We start from the raw sequence: 20840 nt of genomic DNA, 5'->3' as shown, positions 1-20840 counted from the left end.
AAAATAGAACACAGTCCCCTACAAGGATACAGTAGATGCTATTAAACAATAAACTAGTGTTGATTAACAGCATGCAAGAATAAAACCTTAGAGAATTTTTAAATAGAAGGTACAAACTGCCTTTAATCGCACTAAACTTCAACTGTTATAAATCTTTGTTGTCTTTCTTCTTTATCCTTCATAGTTTCATTGATAGAAATATTTAATATCACTGGGTGTTTCAATAACAACTCAATGAAGTCTTTTTCAAAGAAATTACTGTTCATTCACTCAGTGCCTGCCTATTCAAGTAGAAAGATGGCATCAGGGCAGAAAGGAAGGCATTGAGAAGAAAGTGAATCTCTTCCTTTAACAGGTCCACTTAAGACTTTCCCTGATTTAGGATTTATTCACATTATTGTCCTTCTTTATATGGACTACTGGATTAGTGACTCGGGCGTCTTCGGCTCCATTGCCTTTAAAGATCTTCCTTTCTTTCTATCTGACTTAAGGTAACCTGGAGAAAAAAGAATCTGTCTCGTGAATACTTGACTTTACAATGACCATTTTTGTCCCATTCACAAAACAGAGCATTACGCTCAGTTCACATCTCTACATCACTTTAAATGTTTGCTTGAAATTTATTTTTTAAATTACATTAATTAACCTGTATTAACATTATGGTAACTTCTTTGTAACTACTACAGAACTGATGCTTATACAGAGTGTTTTAAAACAGAAAAATAACTTTATTGTATAAGCCATTATAAAAATAATATATGCTTACTCTAAATAATTCAACAATAAAAAGTAAATACGGTAAAAACCACTCAAAATCTCATCTCTCTTAGACAATCTATGTTACTATTTTGATGAATGACTTTTTCAGATGTGTGTGTGTGTGTGAGAGAGAGAGAGAGAGAGAGAGAAATGCAAATTGATAACATAATTTTATACTCATGGAGTTACACTGTACTTCCAATATTATAACATTTTTTATTGAACAAAGCATTTTATCTATCTTTCCATGGGTATGTAATCTCTCCTTGTTTGGATAAACCATAATTTTATTTTACCACTACCATTTAATAAATTTGAGGTTATTTCCCTTTTATGTCAATATAAAAAGTGCTTCAGCATGAATCTTTGCCATTGTTTGATTGCCTCCTTAATGAAAAGAATTTTATACATATTGCCAAAATGCACAGCAGAAAAGTTGTTATCAATCTACATGTTCACCAATAGCACATAAAACAAACTCTTTCCCTATATCCTCATGCTAATGTTGTCTCTTTTCTTCATCTTTGCCAATCTTTTATACAAAAGTATTGCATTAGTTTGCGTAAATGCCACTTGGAATGACAACTTCCCTGGTCCCCTTCTATAAAATAGCACAACGCTATTCAGCAATCACACTCTGCCTCCCTTATTCTTTTTTCATTGCATTTTCACTACCTGATATGCCATATATTGATTTAGTATTTATTGTTTGTCTTCCCCTATCAGGATTAACACTCTATAAGGGTTTGAACATTGTCTCTTTTCTTTAGTTTTCTATCTCTGCCAACTGGAGCAGGTTCTGGCATGTAGTAGATATTCAAGACTAAAATGTTGAATGAATTTTTAAAAAACCGTGTATTTTTCCTTTATAAATCACTTAATTATGTTTAGTGGCCTCTTCTCCAACTTTATCATATACTAAATTCTCATATTTATTCATAGCTGTGTTTTGATTCTTTGTTGTGGTCCATAGGTTAATATGCCTATTTTTTAAATCAGTATTACACACTTATTTTTTACTATATTCCCCTAATACATTTAAATCGGAAAGGGCATAACCCAGCCCTATTTTGTTCATTAGATGTTTCTAATAATCTCTTGCCTTTATATTCTTGCAGATGATCTCTTGAACCATTTAATCAAGTTTCACATAATCCCATTAGAATTGTAATTGGAATTACACTGAATCTGGAAAAATAGTTAGAGAAATCTGACATCTTTACTGTGTAATCCCAAGATAATGCATGTCTATATTTACAAAACTTAATTTCAAAACATATAAATTTCATTTGTGTGTGCCTATAGAGGATGTTATAGTTTTCTTCACATATAGCCTGAATATTTCTATAAGTCTACATCTAGGTATGCAACACTTTTGTTGTCATTGTGTGTGTCATTGTGAGTGTATTGTGATAATACTTTAACTAGTGTTTAAATTGCTTTTTGAAAGATCTTGCATTAGAACTTCTCAGAAACCCTACATTATAACGCCATAAAGCATACTGAAACTGAATTGAAACTTTACATATAAAATTGTTTCAATAAAATATGAAGTAATGGCCTAAAAATGGACAAAATCAACTTGTATTTACATTGAGTTTAAAAAATCAATCTTATTTTTCTTAAAAAATGTACCAATGACAATACAGTCAAAATTTTCTAAATGAAACCCACTGACCTTTATATTTAAAAAAATTTTAGACGTGTGGTTGAGTCATTTTTCCAAACTTTTAAGATGGTGATTCTCTCTGTATAAAAGAAATGTTCTTTTTTTCTCAACGTATTTAAATAACCTAGAATTAAAATCCCAGGGGTAGATGAGAAATAAATGCACACACTCAACATGCTCGCTTTCTAGAATGCAATTTGAAAGAACTCAGATATGCTTTGACCTGAGAAAAATCAAGAAGTCTCACAGACGTAGCTGTAAGGTTTTTGTTTGTTTTACATAAATGCCATGCTAGTCTTTACATAGTCATGAAAAGTTGCATAACTTAGCCATTAAGGAGAGAACTAGAAAACTTAAAATGAGTAAAGTTCCCCAAAGGTGTTTTTAAGCCAAAACTATTGTTGCTGAGAGAATATGATTTCTAATAAATGTGTTCACAATCAGTTGAGTGGAGAGCCTGAGAAAGAAGAATGCTAAATTGCAGCCTTCTGAGTATTTCTAAAATGACCATATATTTAATGTTATTGGACTTCTGGGTACTGATCGCTGAATTGACCACATCTTTTTTTGATAGGCCAATCTCTTTTTGTCTTATTTCAGCTTGGAAATATAAACCATAACTCCTACACAGTTACATTTGCCATGATCTGAATGAATCTTCCTGTGTAATTTCTACTAATCATTTTTATTCCTCCATCTGTGCAAAAGACTACTTGATATTACCAACTAACCATCTGCACGTTTTTGGAAAGGCTGCATAGTGCCTGTTTATGTGAAACCAGACATATCCTCTCTCATCACAAGCTGAATTCACCAAAACAAGAGACTGTCTAAATATTTTTAAATGTTCCTTCTCTTATTAAATAAAGACACATGAGATGACTATGAGATGACTAATGTAACATAATCAAGCTGCATAATATAAGCATCAACCACAATATTTCAATGATACAGTTTTATTCTTTGTGGGAGAAAAAGAGTTTTAAAAATTAATGGACAAAATAAGGAAATGGTTTTAAGCCAAAACTATGCTAAATTGGCAGTGTTGCCTCACAACATTTTGTTGGAAGATTAGAAGGCAATTTCTGCCAATTTCACAAAAAGACCTCCCTTTCTCTGCCTTAGTTACTATCCCCTGGGCGCTTTATATATCTTCCAGGAGACTAAAATGCTGTTCCTCCGGGGAATGAAGGAAGAACTAATCTCACCATTTGCTTTTCACCATTCCATGCTCTAGTTTGCTGAGAATTTCAAAAGCAGAGCTGTGATACAGGGGACCACATTCTTCACTCCTGCTTTATACTCCCTGCTCTCATCACACTAGAACTCACTCCCATAGACCTAGTGCAGGCTTTCTTCACTAGCAGAGTTCAAATGTTTTCTATCTTTCTTCACAACAAGTTCTTGTATCTTTTGAAATATTTGAATATACCTGACAACTGAAATCACATATCTTACTAATTTTTCAAACATATTTTAGTCTCTAAAATTGTCTTTAATGGGATTTACTGAACAGGCTGCATATTTTTACAATCAGCTGGTATGCTTCCTTGATTGTGCTGCATATTTGAATACTTAAGGTTTTATACATATTTTTTGATTGAGACTCATACTTTAATGAGCCATACAAATTGCATCTTTGCAGAGAAGGTCTGTCAGAAACTTAGTGTTGAAGTGTTTGGGAAACTTTCTACTTGCATCCTTTTATGTGTACTCATGTACATGCGTGTTGGGAGAGAGGTTTTTCTGGTATCTGGGGAATTGCAGTTAGAGATAAGCCTAAAGAAAATGTATTTGTTTTAAAAGAAAGATGAGCACCAATTTCTAACTCTAAGTTCAGGTTACAACTGAATGGAATTGTGCTTTCATGTAAAAAGAAAACCAAAAAACTTGAAATCCCATCTCTTTGATATAACATTAATGTTTTAGTGACCAATCTTCTATATATCTCTGTGTGTATGTATGAGAAGCACAATGGATAAACTCCTAAATGCCCTGGTTTTATAAAGACGTGCTGTACTTACATCTTTAGGGAGAAATCAAGAAACAGTTTTATTTTTCACTTTTAAAAAGCTCTGATGGTTCTCCCTTCCCTGCCCCTTGTCAGCAATGTGGTCAGAACTCAAAATTTAATAGTAAATTTCAGGCAATGAAAAAGTCTAGTCTAAGCTAAATAAGTACTTTTATCTTACATTCAATGTAAAGTTTCTTTTCTCTCCCTAGACCAGAAAACAGCAGTAAAAAAGGAAAGTACATAAGTGTGGTCTTTTCCTTCAGTCTCCTTTCTCCTCCCTCAACTATGATTAGAATTAACACAAGGCAAGACAAATAAACAAACAAATAAAAGGTATAATAATTGGAAAAAAAGGAGAATTATCTTTATTCACAAATGACACTGTTTATGTTATTAAAAATTCTCAGAAGAAAACTAGTTTATCAGATTAGCTAGTCAAGACTGGAAGCTCAGCTTGAAGAAATATGAAAGAGAACATTTTTTCAGAAGGTCTTGGTACTGAGCTCTCATGAGGTACTGCAGTAAGTCAAAGTAGCTATATATATATAGTCCCAACATACTATGGTAAGAACCTTAGATTTTAATTTTGAAACAGAGTATCACCAGTTTCTTCATCATGAGAACTATTTGCAAAAATTTTCTTTGCAAAAAACTATGTCAGCAATATTGAGAATGAACTGAATGGTGACAGAAGAAAATGGATACATGTATATTATGTAGAAAGTTAAAACTTCAGTTAAGAGATGACAAGTGCCTGCAATAGGTCTCACGGGATGGATTCAAGTAATATTTTACAGACATAATGGACAAGATTGGAATAATTCCATATGGTGATCAAGCTAGGTATACAGTCAATAGAGTTGATGTTTCAGATTGCAATTTGAATATATTGTGTGACTCACTTAAGCTTCAACTACTGGTAACTGTCAAAAGAGTTCCTAATGGTTCTCTAAGGGAGTTTAAAAGAGGGGCCAAGGTAAATACATCTAAATTGAGTCAGTGCATTAATTTATATAAGACAAAGGCAGCTGCCTCCACAAAGAACTAAAGAAACAGAAACAAACTGGTATTTTGTTTAAAAAGGTTTAAATGAACTTATTACACACACCCATCTGGCTGTACTTATCACTCCTATAATTAAAGACAATGTTGTTTCAAGTCTTAAAGATTAATAAACGATCAAACCAAAGTCTACAGAAATTACGTTAAGAGAAAAATAAAAGATCTGTTTAAGCAAAAACTTCCAATAAAAGATTAAGAACTTCTTTCTTTATAAACACACTTCACAATAAAAATATGTATGGCAATGCAATTCACTATAACAAAGTACTAAAAGAATTCTTCCTCAGAAAGAAACCACAATGTTTCAGACCAAAGAATCACAGAGACAATTTAAACTTTGGCCTCAGCTGGTAGAGAAAATAATGCAGAAAGCCACAGAAATTTTTTATCTGGAGCCATGTTTTATCAGGATCTATGTTTCATCTGTATCTATGTGGAAAGCAGCTTTAAAAGAGCAAAATAGAAAAGATTTTGAAAGTAAAATCTAAAGGCTAAAGTTATTTGATGTTAGACATTCAGCTACAGGTCCTGAAGAGTCAACTGAGTTGCATGTAAAGAAAGTCATGGCTTGCTCAGAGCTTCAGGAACTGCTGAAGAATAAACACTAGACTCTCTTCCCAGACAAAGGAAGTATCACATTTGGGTACTGGCTTTGTGTTTAAAACATTTTGCCAGCTAAATGAGAAGTGTTCTGTATGTTAGTGGGTGCTGGGGGCAGAAACAACTCTGGCTTATTGTTTTTTTTACTGTTTCATTTTCTAGTCTCAGTTAGGTACTTTTATCATACGCTATAAGAAATAGGGTGCAATAACAGTGACATATTTTTTTCTTGCTTTTGGTAAAGGAGCACTTTACTGAAAACTCTGAAATATCTTTCTATAATTACTACCCAAAACTACCCAAAAGACTTGAATAGCTGGTTGAGAATGAAGGCATGATGAGAGTCTGTAGTAAAGTAGAGAATGGGGTGCAGAATATGTGTACAAGGACAATCTTGTGGGAATCTTCTGCTTAAGTTCCCTGCTATTGTTTGCAAACTACCTCTTTTCGTGTGCTAAATAGAAAAGGACAGAGTTCTCTTTGTGTTATGAAGAGGCCTAAGTAATGCTTTCATGCCATGGAGCATAAAAGCATGACTAAATGATTTTCCTCTATCATGTAATTTTTCCTGATATGTAATTAGATGGTGCCACCTCCCTCACATTTACCTGAATTCAGTCTCAGATATGAATTATTAAAGTCCATGTCAACATAAGGGTCTTAGAATGGAAGAATGAAGGAAGGAAAGGTAAATGAATAAACACTCAAGGCTATTCCCAGGAATGATGGCCATTTACCCTATTTTTCAATTCTTTTTTTTTTTTTTTTTTCTTTTTTGCGGTATGCGGGCCTCTCACTGTTGTGGCCTCTCCCGTTGCGGAGCACAGGCTCCGGATGCGCAGGCCCATCGGCCATGGCTCACGGGCCCAGCCGCTCCGCGGCATATGGGATCCTCCCAGACCGGGGCACGAACCCGTATCCCCTGCATCGGCAGGCGGACTCTCAACCACTGCGCCACCAGGGAGGCCCTTTCAATTCTTAAAACAGTCATTTTGATCTGTCACCAGGATATCAGAATGTGACAGCAAAGGATTTTGGGTATCACATGATAATATCTGTTCTGTCTGTATATGCTGGAGAAGAAACAGCCTACCAAAGAGCATAGAATGGAAGGAGGAAGTGTTGTGATTCATTATAAGACTGAATAGAAATGTGTTCAAATAATGTTGTGAGCCTGTCTCTCCCTCTCTGTTGTTGTTGTTGTTATTATTATATTATTATTATTGGCTATGCTTTTATTCTGTTGATTGTGTTTTCAGGCAAGACCCCTAGTGTGCTCAGGGTTATGCAGTGTTTATAATTTACAATTTCAGAAGAGAAATAATATCATAAGTTGGTTAAGAGAAAGCAGCTTGAGCCAGCATTGTTTAGAAGTCTAGTCTTGCAACTTACTAGCTAATGTGAACGTGGGTAAGCAATTTAACACCTCTGAGCTTCTGTTTTTCTATAAAATGAGTATAGTAATAGTATTAAAGCTCATAAAGTTATTGTGAGAATTAATTTCTTCTGCATAAATCACTTGGAATAGTGTTTGGCACATTAGAAACATTCTATTAAAGTTATCTAAAAAATAAATAAAGTGGAACCAATCTCTCTCACAGTGTCAATATTGTAAGGGTCCTGACTGGCTCTGCTTCGGAAGTGCACTCACCTATGAACCAGCCTCTGTGCCCTGAGTGATGACATAGCCGGAACACAGGGCGGGAAGTGCAGGCCTTCTTTTCTGACAATGTCATAGGAATCACGTGAAATGGGGGAGGGATAATTCCCAGAATCAGATTAGGAAAAAAGAAAAAAAAAACCAAGATATACTCTAGCTATGAACTGTTTTCATTAAGATTGTCCCATTAACAAGGGTATATTTCAGGATTAAGATGGAAGCTGTCAGGGACTAGGGAAGGCAGAAGGAGGGGAAGCAAAACATGAACTGACATCTTTCCAGCCGGGTCCTTCTACTCACCTGCTTCTACTACTTCTCCCTTTTGTGTCACTGTACTCTTTGCCCTCCCCCCAACCCCCCAATAATTCTCTCTACTTCCCAGCATCCTAGGATCATACTGTGGCTTTTGTATGTGAGTATTACAACATATGTCCTAGACCTTTCACTGTCAAGTGTCTTTTTAGGATATGTCTGTGTGCTTCTACAATATTAAAGATATCAACCACTTCAACTAGAAAATTTGTGAATATAGTAAAAACAAAATCACACTAAAGGTTTTCTGATTTTCAGATAAAATGCTGGTTGAGTAAATGAATTATTTAGTTTTAAACTGGGAACCAAGTTAAACCACAACAACTATAGAAAAAAAGAGTGTCCTTATGTCTTTCATCTTTTGTGGATTTATTTTTTGTGTATTTATTCATTTCTGGGTAGTAAGTCAATCCAATAAAGTATGTCATTACTTTATTCCAATTCCAATTCTTCTGTCCATTATGTCCTGACCATAATACTTTTAAGGATACATTGGCAGATTAGGCAACAGTACAGTAAAACTGGGAAATCTCCACTGAAAAAGAAATGGCACACACAGAGCTAAACAGACATAAGAGTATTTTTGCCCTTTAGGGAAGTGTTCAGCTCATCTTCCTTGTTTCTTTTTTTTTTTTTTTTCTTTTTGCGGTATGTGGGCCTCTCACTGTTGTGGCCTCTACCGTTGCGGAGCACAGGCTCCGGACGCGCAGGCCCAGCGGCCATGGCTCACGGGCCCAGCCGCTCCGCGGCACATGGGATCCTCCCAGACCGGGGCACGAACCCGCATCCCCTGCATCGGCAGGCGGACTCTCAACCACTTGCGCCACCAGGGAGGCCCATCTTCCTTGTTTCTAATGCACTCAAAGGCTCAGCCTAATTCATACTCAGAACAAATTGCATAACACTCCAAGACTGACACATCCAAAGTTCATCCATTCTGTAGTAGCTTGACATTAGAAAAGGGCAACTTTTGAAAAATGAATAAAATAGATTTTCTCACTCTGCTGGTCATGTCTCAAAAACAGCTGAACAGGTTTTTTGAAACTTAACTTTCAAATAATGCATCATTCAACATTCACCATTTTAACATTGATACTGTTAAGATCTGCAACAGTCATTTTTTTCTGATAACCTAAATAACTCAGGATTTTAAATAGTATTAAAAACATAAGTTCCACGAGAATAATGACTTTGTCTCTTTCAGTCATAGCTTAGCTCAGTATCTTTCATGTAATAAATGTTTTTTTAAATAAGTGATCAATTTAATGAATGAGTAAAAAAAGGGTTTTATTATGGAATATAAGTATTACATGATAGTGAAATGCACAGGTAGGTAATCCTCAAGTTATTAATTCATAATAATCATTTCTGGCACTGAGTCAGTTATACAAAAATTATTAATGTATGATACCAACAACAGGCAAGAAACATTCAAGTGAATTTATACCAGTCCATATATTTGCAGATGTATCACTTAAGTGTATATGTGATATATTATTCAGAGCTGCTTCATTTTAAAGCAGGAGCTAACCTAATTCAAATTGGCTTCATTAAGAAAAAGAATTTATTTAGGAATGTAAAAATATGACTTCTAGGAATCTAGATTGATTCTAACTTCAGGACATTTGGATCTAGGGGTTAAAATAATGTACCAGGGATCTATTTCTCCCTTTATCTCTTGTATCTCATTTTGTCAACCTCCCTATATTCTGCAAGTATATCATCAGCTTCTATTCTAAAAAGCAGAGACTTTTTTGGTCATGTGCCCAGCCCTGATTAATTACTGTATCAGAGGCTTTGGATACACTGATTGTCCCAGATCTTGAAACATGTGCATAGTCAAGAGGCAAAAGGAAGATCACTATAAATAACAGAAATAGTAGAGGTGGGGATAAGGTAGTTCCATATTGAAAGGGTTGGTACACTTATCACACAAATGACCTCCATTATTTGCATTTCACTGTTTGCACACCCTTTGCAATACAATGTGACTTTACAGCTTTTGCTATAAAAGGTGGAGTCCAGTTTTCTACCCTTTGAATCTGGCATGGCTTTGTGACTAGCTTTGGCCAATAGAATGCTTCTGCTCTCTTTCTTTACTGCTGCCAACTACCATGGGAATAAACACCAGCGAGACTGATGGAGAATGACAGACTACATGCAGTGATCTGTCTCAGGCAAGACACTGATCTGTCCCAGGTAAGACTGCCACAGCCATAACCCAGACCACCCTCCAGTTAACTGCATATGCACGAACGAGCCCAGCTGAGATCTATCAACCTAGCTTACCAAACCAATTTTGGAAAAAGAAATAGATATTGAAGCAAAAAAAAATGTTGAGTTACTATAAAATGATGAATGGATTTCCATTGTTGATTAAAACTATCTCTAAAAGAAAATATTTCCTTACAATGATTAGGTAAATGACAACATCCAGTGGAATAATTTTATAATTTCCTAGAATAGATATTATGAAAAACAATATACATTAAAGTGCATGTTCTATTGTGTCTATTAAATAGAATGGTCATGTTGCCTAAGAGATGCAATTCCTGAACATGGTCAGTAAAAGATTAAGGGATTCGGCATTACAGGAAAAGGGCAGATCTTGCGGCCAAAATAAAATGATAAATAATGTTAAAATAAACATAAAAAACATTGTTTGCTTTCATGATAGACTGCCAATCAATCCACTGTTTTTAATATTTTCTTTCTTTTTTTTGCATTTCAAAGCAAGACAAAGTAAGAAATTAATGGATTAATAATACAAAGTTAACTGAAGGAATGACCTCACCTCACCAACCATGATGCAAAATGAAGCCAGTATCGATGGATGGAAAGTAAAAAAAAAATAGAAGTTTTTTTTTTCCCTACTAGAGCAGCAGAGTGAATAATAACTTGAAATATAATGCTTAGGCTGGCTACAGGGAAATTAGCAATGAGTAAGAAGAAGCCAGAGAGTCATTTCTTGATATAATTTTCTCACAATGATATCATGTTACTCGAAGTCTCACTTAATAGCTTCTCAAATATAACTCTTGAGATCCCCCAGAGAGTTATCAATCCTCCTAAAGCTGTACCGGTACTTTCTGAACTGCTGCAATAAAGATTAGGCAAGAATATAAAGAAGATAACTTTTTACACTAACTAGATCATGTTTAAAGAACAACTTTATGAGGCTGTAATTCCCTGTTTAATCAAATTATATTCCTATTAGCAATATTTGTATGGAACGAGTCTATCATTTATAGTTGATTAAATGTTGTGTTTTCAATTTTAAAATGGGCTTTGAGCCCCTCATTAAAAATAAAACACTCTAAAAGATTACTAGTATTAACATTGTGGCAACTTAATTCTGAATCTTACCATTTCTCCTCCAGAAACAAAGTAAAAGTGGGGGGAAATCCATAAGTGAATTTTCATACAAGCTATGTGACATAAAACCTGAAAACTGCAACACGCTTTTAAGTGTAACCAAAATTAGTTGAGACCAGCAGGGCAATGTAAGAATTTCTGTAAGAAGTTACACAGAGACCTGAGCCACAGAAACCCAGCAATGGTAGTCTCAGACACCTCCAGTTAAGAATCATTCCCGGGCTTCCCTGGTGGCGCAGTGGTTGAGAGTCCGCCTGCCGATGCAGGGGACGCAGGTTCGTGCCCCGGTCTGGGAGGATCCCACATGCCGTGGAGCGGCTGGGCCCGTGAGCCACGGCCGCTGGACCTGCGCGTCTGTGTTCCGCAACGGGAGAGGTCACAAGAGAGGCCCGCGTACAGCAAAATAATAATAATAATAATAATTCCCAAAAGGTGAGCTCCCCATCATTAGTAAGAAATGCTATGAGCAGGACAGATTTCTCCAAAGAAACAGGAGTAGTAGTAAAGAAATAAGAGAAAAGGTGGGGAAAATGCAGAGTGAAAAGCTCTGAAAGCACCAGCAAAAAACATCTTCCAAAAGTAGGAAAATCATATTGGATGCATTCATGAGAGGCATCCGCTGAAGAAGAGACTGGGAGTGCAGGGCAGGAAGCGAAAAGCCTCTAGCACCTGCTTAAGTTTGAAGAGGCAGCAAAGTCATGGCTGGACAGAAGACTACATTTGAAGGAAACAGAAAAGCATCTTATCAAGTGAGGAAGTCCTTTGCAAAGGCTAGAGATCTACCCCACCACTCTTGCTTATGCCTCTCCCTTCCCAGGAAGAAAACTCTTGCAAAGAACTAGTCCATAAATTGCCAATTGCCTAAATATAGGTAATCAAACATGAAGAAGGAAAATACTCAAATAAGGATTAGGTAAATGACAGAGAGCTACATAATTTTTCTACAAAATAATTCCTCAAGTAAATGTTGCCATGGAACAGATAAACATTGTAAACATTCTACCATGAATTAAAAACAATTATAGTAATGATGAACCAAGCGGAGAATGAAGGAAAAGTTCAAAACAGGAATATAAGAACTCAAGCAAGACATGGCCAGACAACCCATAAAAGTGAAAGAACGGACAGAACTCAAAAAAGAAAGAATCAAAAAATAAAACCGGGGCCTCCCTGGTGGCGCAAGTGGTTGAGAGTCCGCCTGCCGATGCAGGGGATACGGGTTCGTGCCCCGGTCTGGGAGGATCCCATATGCCGCGGAGCGGCTGGGCCCGTGAGCCATGGCCGCTGAGCCTGCGTGTCCGGAGCCTGTGCTCCGCAAAGGGGGAGGCCACAACAGTGAGAGGCCCGCATACCGCAAAAAAAAAAAAATAAATAAAACCTTCAGAGAAATGAGAAAAACAAGAATTTGTCCACATTTGCTTATATTTGCATAAAGAAAAGCTGAAAGGATATCTAAGAAACTGAAAAAGTGGTTAACATTAGATGGCAGGAAAATAGAGGGGAAAGGAACCAGGTGAGGGGGTGACTTCATAACTGTGTTAATATTTGAACAGTCAATTACCCATTTCAAAATTTATAATGTGTCGTTTTAAGGGAACGCTTTGTTATGTGTTTCAGATCACATTAGTCCTATGTTAAACTATGTTATAAAACTAGATAATCCACCTGAGGTTGTTCAGATCAATGACTCTGTTTAACATTGGGTTACCACTTGTTGGAAGGCACTTCATAGATCTCTAACATTTCTGTAGTCTTGCAAGCAGAAGCACTGACAGTCACTTATTCCAGATTATCTTTTCAAGGATATTTGTACAGCAAACAGACTTAGAAAATATAGTGTCTCCATCTGGAGCAAAGAGAGGTTTGTTTCTTTTCCAGTATAATAAAGATAATGTCTCCCTACAAAACAAAGGGACAGGTTTGCTTGCAGCCCATTATAAGAGATTGGAGTTTCCTGAGATTATGATTTCTTCCCTATAAAACGTACTGCATGTGCAGGTAACACCTTGCCTGTTTGCATCATCCTGTGGGAATTTAGGCTCGGGGAACCACCACAAGAAAATTTACACAAATTGGTTACTACTTTTGCAATTGGAAGTAAACTATCTTTTGTCTCTAAGACCAGAATCTCATGTTTTCTGCCAATATCCATAAAATGTCAGTAAACAAGCTTACTGACTTGCAAGTAGCATAAAGTCTCAGACCCACTGTGGTCTAGACAATGTTGTGGTCTAGACAACATTTGACTTATATATGCAGATTTGTGATATATATGGCCTTAAGGCTATATAAAGCAAGTTTCCTTATCTTATAAATAATTCTTAAATATTAATTCAATCTTGTGATCAATTAATGTAATGATATGCTTTTGTGTATACATGCATATGTATTTTATAGGAAAGGATGTAGGAAAATTGAGTTAGGACTAGTCAAAATATTTTGTATTACTTAGAAAATGTACTTATGATGGAAACTGGATTCCAGACTGCATTTGAAGTATCTTAGAGGCGTTTTCTAGATGACTTTCTCATAAATGGAAAATGATTCTTACAAAACTTAAAATAGTAAGGCTAAAAAAAGAAAAAATAACCAGTATCAGATAGCTAATTATACTCAGATATACTTTAAAAAGCAGCAATTAGCCTTTTGACTAAACTTGTTATTAAATGATTGTTTGTACTGAACTTCAAATTATCTTCAAAATAACAGAAAAAAAGTATAAAACGGTAGCACAGAAAGACTCCAGTTATATATGAGCATACACATGAACCTGGAAGAATGAAAAATTTAATAGTGATGTCCTGTGTATGGTGATATGTCATGTAATCTTTACTTGCTTATTTGTGTATTTCAGCATTTACTGCTTTAAAAACAAAAAAACAAAATCAAAATAGAAGCTAGTTTTATTTCCAAAGTTTGAACTATTAAAAAATAAAATTGTTTATCTAATTCAATTCTTCTTCTCTCCAAACTAGTTTGTGAGTGTAGGCAAAATACATGTAAAGCAATGATGTCACATGTCCACACTATTTTTCTAATGGCTTTTCTATGAATGTAACCTAAAAAATAGCACGAAGAAATTCATACTTTCTCTGTAATTCAGTAGTTGGAATAAAAAAAAATACATGGACGCTGAGAGGAATAAGTCACTATTATGACCGAATGTTTGAGGTATCCCCCCTTTATCTCAATATATGTTTTGACAATATTTTACAGTTGCTTCAAATGCATTCAATTTATTAATTTAAGCCAGAGCATGCTACTTTAAAAAATTATGTTAGTCAACACTTTTTAATCTCCTTTTCCCTATCGTTGAGTAGGCCTAAGCAGGACTTTTCTTCCTCTCCTTCTCTTTAATGTTGCCCTTTCAGAATCATACAGCAATTTTTGGTAACGAATAATAACGTGAAATTGTTTGAAGAGGAAGATGGTTTAATGTCTTATTTCTGATATAGAGGGTCAAGAGACCAAGACATATATTTTGGAATTTGTTGAAGATATATTTGTGAGATTCTGAATGAAAAACTGGTCTGAGTTCAGAGAGCCGAAGTGAAGGCTTCTTTTACTCCATATTAAAATTGATTCACTAACCCACAGTCCTAGTGACTGTCCTCATCATTTATTTAGACTTGTTTTATTGAAACGTATAAATAGCTAGTTCTTTTCACAGTAAAGAGGAGAAAAATGAAAGCCCGAAGAATTCTTCATTTTTTCCTTTATATGAAGTGTGGTTTCCCAAGCTCAGCACCAATGACATCTGTTCTACATAATTCTTTGTTGTTAAGGCAGTGGGTCGGGAGAGGGACAGGTTGGACAGTGGTAAGGAGAGGGGTATCCTGTACACTGCAGGATGTTTAGCAGTATCCCTGGCCTCTATCCACTAAATGCCAGCAACCTCTCCATTCATGACAAACAAAAATATTTCTAGACATTGCCAAAATTTCCCCAAAGGCAAAATCACCCACAGTTAAATACCTCTGATATAATTATAATCAGAATTTGCCTTATATGATAGGTTATGCTAACTGGCAGAACTAGGGATGGCATATAATAGTTAACCAAGTGATAGGTTTTATTATAGCCTTAGCCTCGTTCGTGCTCTTACATATTGGTAACTTCATCTTGGTACCATTGGTTCGTCAACTGATCTTACTCAAGTAAAATAAGGAAGTTTTTGGTAGGTGTGTGAGAAGAGTTTGTTGTCCAATGAGAATGAAGCAATGGTATTTGGCCCATAAATAAAGTTTACACTCATAAAGAGTCAAAGATAGACAGGAAGTTATGTCCTCTCTGAAAATTCCCTTGGAAAGCCTTCTCAACAAGCCAACCCTGGTACACTCCAGAAAAATAAGGTAACCAAATTTCCCAGTTTGCCTGGAACACTGACTTGCTTATGCTTGTTGCTCCTGCATGGTTATTAAGAATAAATTCCTCTCACTCTCAAAAGTGTCTTAGTTTAGGACATGAAGTTAAAAAATATAACCCTTTATCAGTGGTAGTCTACTACTTTTGAACTAGCCATAGTTCTTGGCCTCCGAATTATCCCAGAAAGACCTACTAAAACTCATTGCAGGTAACAATTGGACACGCAGTTTTGTCGGAAATTTAAGAGCATGGACTCTGGAGTCAGAAAGTCTAAGCTCAAATTCTAACCCCATCACTTACTAGCCATGATACTTTGGCTCTTAGTTTCCTCATCTTTAAAATGGGGTTTATAATAACAGTTGCTTCCTCATAGATCACATACATAAAATACTTAAATTACATATATAATAACATGCATAAAATACTTAGAAAATTCCGTGACACAATATATTACATTTTTGGCTCATGATATCATGACCCTTGTCTCTTCTACTGTGCACACTGGAAAAAAAAAAAAAGAAAAGGTGTGGGAGACTATACACATGTTTTTCCTTGTAATCTGAAATTGTGCCATCAACTTACTCATTAAATAGTTCTGATGTTTTCCATTTGCTTGTAAAAATGAAATTTGAATCACATTGCACTTGGTCATTTATAAGTGGTTTTTATGCACTTAATAATAATTTCATTTATGTTTATATACTTTTCAATATCACATTTAGATTATTATTATTAATGTTATTACATTATATACTTTTTTTCCTGGAGAATAAATTTCAATATTTACATGGTCAGGAGTTGGGAAATGAATGTAGACTTCTAAAATAGCCCCCAGTGATCCTTACCTCCTGATATTCATACTTCTGTGTAATCTTTCCCCTCGATACGGATTTACTGGCTTGCTTTTAACTGGTAAAATATTGCAAAGGTGAAGAGATGTCACTTCAGTGATTAAGTTACTAAAGACTGTGATTTCCATCCTATTAGCAGATGCTGTGTGCTAGTTCCTCAGCTTATAGGTTTCGACGGAAAAAACTTCCATGTGGAGAGGGCTACGTGTTAGAGAACTGAGGCTTTCAGTCCAACAATCCATGAAGAAATGAATACTACCAAGAACCACATGAGCTTGGAAGTGGATCCTTTCCCAGGCAGGTTTCGAGATGACTAAAGACAGGGGATTCCTTGATTACAGTCTGTGAGAATCTCTGAAGCTGCAGGCCCACAATCCCATTCAGTACACACTGTGAGTTAACAATTATATGCTGTTTTAAGCCTAGTTTTTTTACAATATAATATGCAGCAAAAGCTAGTACATTTAAAAAAAGAAGAGAGAGAGAATGTGGTACATATGCTTATAAGCTATTCTTACCCAAAAGTACATTCAAATAAAAATAAACTTGTTGCCTGTCCTCCATATTTCCTTTATCTCATTGACATCATCATAACCTTGATTTTTCATGTAAACCTCTGTTTAAAATTTTAAAGATATTTTGGTACGAAAGTGAACAGAAAGTGGAGCAGTGGGAATAAGGGAGGCCTTGTTTAGTTTTTGTTTGTTTGTTTGTTTTGTTTTGAGATATAAGATCCTAGGCTTAAGTGAATAATCCAGGAAGAGGGTGAAATAGATGACAATGGAGGTGGAAGACAAGCAGATGAGAGGACAAGCAAAAGAGAAATTCTTAAGAAAGCAAGCTGGGATTGCATCCAGAGGAGCCTAGAAGAAGGAATCCATCTTTGGCTGGAGGGGCAATACTTTATCCCTCACTTCACAGAAGGTGAGAAAGAAGGGTAAATATTTAGGTATGCTGGCAATTTTGCTGATGATCATAAAAGGGAATTCATGAATCAGAGTATGTAATCTGTATATTACCAATATGAAATGACTTGAATGTAATAAAATATAACTGATGAACTATATAGACGTAATTAAACCTATTTCAAATGAAATAGGAAATATTGTAAACTGGTCTGTTTTACTTGGGGAGACTACAAATACAGATGGTCCCTAACTTTTGATTTTTCGACTTTACAATGGTGCAAAAGCAATAACCATTCAGTAGAAACCATGCCTCATACTTTGAATTTTCATCATTTTCCAGGCTTGTGATATTCTGTAGGACACTCTCTTGTGAGGCTGGGCAGTGGCAGCATCTGCAATTCCCAGTCAGCCATGCAATCACGAGGGGAAATAACTGATACACTTACAACCATTCTGTACCCTTACAACCATTCTGTTTTTACTTTCAATACACTACTTTATTCAATAAACTGCTTTATTATAAAATACGCTTTGTGTTAGATGAGTTTGCCCAACTGTAGGCTAAGGTAAGTGTTCTGAACATTTAACATAGGCTAGGCTAAGCTACGATGTTTGGTAGACTAGGTATATTATATTAAATGCATTTTCGACTTACAATATTTTCAACCTATGACGGGTTTATAGGGACATAACCCCATCTTAAGTCGACAAAGATCTGTATACTACTCACAGGTGCCATCTTCTATGTTCCACCTTGTAAACATTTTTAGCATGTGAGGAAATACAAGGAAATGTATGCTTTTATCTGCCATCAGAAATAATTAAGTACTGAAACTGAATCAGTACTGAATCTGCAGCCAAAGAGCAAGCTAAAATTGAACGTGTACCTTTGAAGAGCTACTGATGTTTTAACTTAGCCTCAAACACTGCTATTTATTCATGCTACTGTCAATTTGTGTTATCCAGTTACAAAGAATCAGCTTTATCCTCACCTTTGATCCCTGAGGACACTGAAAAATACCTTCTTGCCTATGATCTCAAGAGGATTTCATCCTAGTCTAATTCTCTAAGGCAGCTGGCTTCATGCCCAGATACCCCGAATGCAGGTCAGCTGGTGAAATGGTCATGTTCTCCTTTCCACAAAGAGCAAATGATGCCCTTTTGCCTTGTATGGACTTCCAGGGCATGTTAAAATCTATCCTCGGTAGAAAGAGACAAATGGAAATAGAAAGGTTCATGGCAAAAGTGCATAATATACTGAAGAGTTTCCCCAGTGTCAGTGTATTTGCCATTGCCCTCTACGATGGCATTGTAATCAAGAGGCAGTGAAATGAGGATAGCACACTGACTGGTTCATAATTTTTTAATGTCAGTATTAAAGTATTGTCCTTTTTTATGATTTTTATAATTTCTGTGTTTTGTGCTAAAATATATTTTATATATTTCACTGTACAAAGTTTGGGCAATAGTAATTTTGTTCATACCATTTGTGACAAAATTAAAGTTGTCAACCCTATCATGAAATCCAAATATTTGGGAAATACTAATCTTGGCTAAGATGGATGTTCAGTTTTCCTTTATAGCAGAGTGGTGAAGAAAGTGTGCTCTGTAGTCAGCTTGTGTTCATATTATAACCCCAGGAATGGCACTGGGACATTGGACAGTTTACTTACTTAGTCTTTTCCTTAATCTCCTCAGATATAAAATAGACTAATGAAGGGAACTAAGCTCATGAGTGAGCAATTAATTCCTTCATAGATATATACAATATCTGGCAAGGAGGAAGCATGCTCAGTCAGGGTAGCCTATTATCATCTTAAAGCACTGATACTCTCTTAGCACAATTATAATTAATGTTTATTAATTAATGTTAATTAATTTAATGTAACAACAATGAAGCTCTGGAAAATCGTTTTTCCTTTTAATTAAACATATATTTATTGAGCAATTACTATTTTCTAGAAACTATCCTATAATTTAGAAATACAAAATTAAACCAGACAGGATCCTCAGAGAGCCTGCAAGCTAAGGTAATTCCTTAATTTTCAGTGAAAGTTTTATCTATATGTTTAAGCAGATATTTTAAACTGCTGACCTTTGCTTGGTATTAAGCAGACCTCAGAGATCGAAGCTGGGAAAGCTGAAAAGTTAAAGACAGGAAGACACCAAGAAGATTGCCAGTGACAAAGTGGGCTGGGAAGAATTAATTCCAAGGAAGGAGAAAAAGAAATAAATTCAAAGTAACTGATAAATGGGAGTTTGTTAGTTTCTGCGTTTGCAACCATTTAGCCCAGAAATGCATTCTTTAAAAAGTAATTTTTCTGCAATTTTCCTTGTAACATAAAGTAAACAGTATCATTTTCCTTAGTACTCACATGGTGCCTCAACTTCAAGAAGAATTTTTTAGAGGGCAACTGGTGGAGTTAGTAAATTTTTTAATTAGGATTTTATAGAAATATAATTGTAAACTATTATTTTGATCTGCATAATCACAGTAATCAAAAGTTTCAACCAGTTAATACAAGTATTTTCTATTTATCAAAGGTGAATTGAGTAATATTGTATGATTCAATTATCACTTGAAATGTCTCCATCATCCACCTCCTGCCCCATGCAGTCCATCTTCAACTCCAGTTGATATTGAAGTTCCCATACAAAGGTCCACATCTCTCTAACTTGATGTTCATTCCTCTTTGAATGGTAACCTATCACTTCCTGGGCTCAGTTTGGTAGATTGATATACTAATAAATTGAAAATAAGTATAATACAATCTATAAAATACAGGAAAAATGAAAGATTTCCTTTTTTTTTCAATCAATTTCCATAGAAACTAAGTTGTTTAGTGCCCACAGCAGGCATGAAAAATTGTTGGGTAAACAAGTAGGCCATGCCTTATAAGGCAAGAAATTTACCAATGTCCACCTGTGCCAAGGAGGGCAGAGAGCCTTATGACATTTTTACCCTATGCTGAACATGTTGACACTAAATAAATGAGATGTAAGTTCTTTCACTTGCTGATTTGTGAATAAGTTTGAACATATAACTGAAGCATGGAATTTTTAATGCCTATTGAATGAAGACAGAGCTCAAGGCCTGATTAACAATTTTAATATATACCTGTGAAGTTTCATTAGGTAGACATTTAGTACACATCTTAGGGGTACAAGTGATTTTTGATAGTAAAAATGATGGAGGTCAGCGTCTTAGTCAAAATTAACTTCCTACAACATTCCATGACTACCACGTGAAACTAAGTTATAGTTG

This window comes from Mesoplodon densirostris, chromosome 11 (assembly GCF_025265405.1).
Source record: "Mesoplodon densirostris isolate mMesDen1 chromosome 11, mMesDen1 primary haplotype, whole genome shotgun sequence".
In the NCBI taxonomy this organism is placed as follows: Eukaryota; Metazoa; Chordata; class Mammalia; order Artiodactyla; family Ziphiidae; genus Mesoplodon; species Mesoplodon densirostris.
The sequence above is the reverse complement of the archived record's forward strand: the minus strand, read 5'-3'. Positions refer to the sequence as shown.